This window comes from Apium graveolens, chromosome 8, assembly GCF_009905375.1.
Source record: "Apium graveolens cultivar Ventura chromosome 8, ASM990537v1, whole genome shotgun sequence".
In the NCBI taxonomy this organism is placed as follows: Eukaryota; Viridiplantae; Streptophyta; class Magnoliopsida; order Apiales; family Apiaceae; genus Apium; species Apium graveolens.
The window spans coordinates 37,458,495-37,460,667 of NC_133654.1; the positions used below are offsets into that span (position 1 = coordinate 37,458,495).

At 34.4% G+C, this 2,173-nt stretch overlaps 1 long non-coding RNA gene across 1 annotated transcript; it reads right to left on the reverse strand.

The window, feature by feature from the left end:
- Positions 1-1,448: 1,448 nt before the first annotated feature.
- On the reverse strand, positions 1,449-2,173 carry LOC141677391 (uncharacterized). Its single transcript, XR_012557416.1, has 3 exons — positions 2,129-2,173; positions 1,848-1,949; positions 1,449-1,499 (listed from the first exon to the last, which is right to left on the reverse strand). It is a non-coding gene; the product is annotated as an uncharacterized LOC141677391 (long non-coding RNA).

Below are 2,173 nucleotides of genomic sequence, written 5' to 3' on the forward strand. Positions count from 1 at the left end.
AGTAGTTAGGAATTCTGCTATTCTCGCGATAAACATACCCCATCTGTAGACAAAAATGTTTGGAACAAGAGATCAGTATTTCAACCCCTGCTTAACAAAAAATTTCAGACCACAGAGTATTGCTTCAAGCCATTGATTTATATAATGATTTTGTGCATGCAAGAGAGAAAAGAAACAGAAAGTTCATCTCCAGAGATGGCAATTTCAAGATTGAACAAAATTATTCATCAGTGCCATAATTTGGAATGCATTTATAGAAAATTTGATAACATCGGACACACATTGAATATTTTCTATATAAAAAATATGCAGTTTCTAACATTGGAGTCCAATTTCTATCACTATCAACTATCAAGAAACAATACACCTGCTAAACTGAAAGTTTACAACATAATTTAAATTATGATAAAGAGTGGATGCAAATAGAATTTTTTTTTAAGAATTAATGGTTGTATTCCAGATGTTACCTTTCCAAACAAAGGGAGCTCACAATACAATTCAATTACCAGAAGTCACACTTTCTGCAACAACTAATTGTCATATCTCTTTAACACTTAAAATTGATGCAATTGTAGATAAAAGCAATTAAGAACTATCTAGCTGAACAAAAACTGTAGAACATTTCCAGGAGGATATGTATTAATCATACTAATAAAGAAATTATGAAGTATCTATCTTACTGCATCAAATTCAAGGCATGGAATCCATCATTTTTTCATCATGTAATCAATTTCCCTAGCGATTGAATCATCGGTGAGAGGTGGAAGGTAGGAGAGAGTATTAAACTTCTTGTTATCAATCGGATTCCAAGTCTGTTTACACACAAACGAGAGCCAACTATAAGTAGTACAAAAGGTGGTAATATAAGCAGCTTAAAAAAAATTAAAAACAAAAATACAAGTTCCGATCAAAGTACCTTCATATAGTGAGTTTTAGATCCATTCTTATCAGCTTTGGCGGGCTAGGTTTTAAGCCAACATAGGTGGATCCAGCCACCAGAGCCGAAAAGCTTGCAGCAGACATAATTGATTTATTACCAAACTGATCTAGAGCACAAATGGAAACACAAAACTAGAGACTAGCACAAGATAAATAGATTAATAGATTTTTCAGATTATGTAGAGTGTGAAGATGCGACTGAATAATCATTTTTGGGTTTTGATATCATCAATCCATAATTTTCTCAGATTGGAAGGGCTGGGCTCGTCAAATGGATTTTGTGTTCCATGCTCAAAGTAGCTAAGATAAATTCACGTAACTTCCGGTAAGTAGCAAGTGCTACGTTACGCTAGTGAGCAGAAATCAAGAGCACCAGGAAACTATTAGGAAAAAAAGAAAAAAAAATATTATTCTAAAGAAAAGTAAGAAAAATTCCAATGCTAACTAAAAATAACACTGCAAAACATAGACAAGATTATACACACCTGGACAAAGCTATACAGGCCCTGGATGGACATAGCATCTGCTCCGAGCAACTTTAGTCCAAAGTCAACATGAGGCTGCAGGATTGGAAATTCAAGACAGTGCGAGAGAGATACGATAAGAAGCTTGTTTAAACATTTGTGAGGTCATTTACAATGACAAAGAAGAAGTGACATTAATATGTAGCATCTTTTCACTATATTCTTGTTTGATAAATTATGTATTTGGGAAAGTGCATCGTCAGATTCCTTCCAGAATGAGAGAATAACAAACACTAATGCAAGAACTTGCTATGAAGAAAAAGTTAAATACTAGTAGAAAGCTTCTAAAAAGGATTATACCCGTAGATAGCGTAAAAGACTTTTTCATGTTGACATATAATTAAGCATAACGGTAAAATAAATATATTGTACAATACACCTCACCTTCTCCATAAGAGACACTAATATTTTTGCAAAACAAGGGAATGATGGAACCAGTGGCTTCAGGGTGATACGTGGAGAAGCAAATACCTGCAAGTCAACCACCTGAAACACTCTCAGGAATTATAATTCACAATAATATGGGGAAGAAATGTGTGTGTGTGTATGAGAGAGAGAGAGAGATCATGTAAGTCAAAGCAATACCATTTAATATGTGTGTGTGGGTGTACTCTTGTGCTCTTCCCAGCTGGTAGTGGGATCTAAAAGAAATGAATAAAGACTACCTGAACAGTGGCTTTCAATCCAAATGCCTTGGATGCTACAAGAAT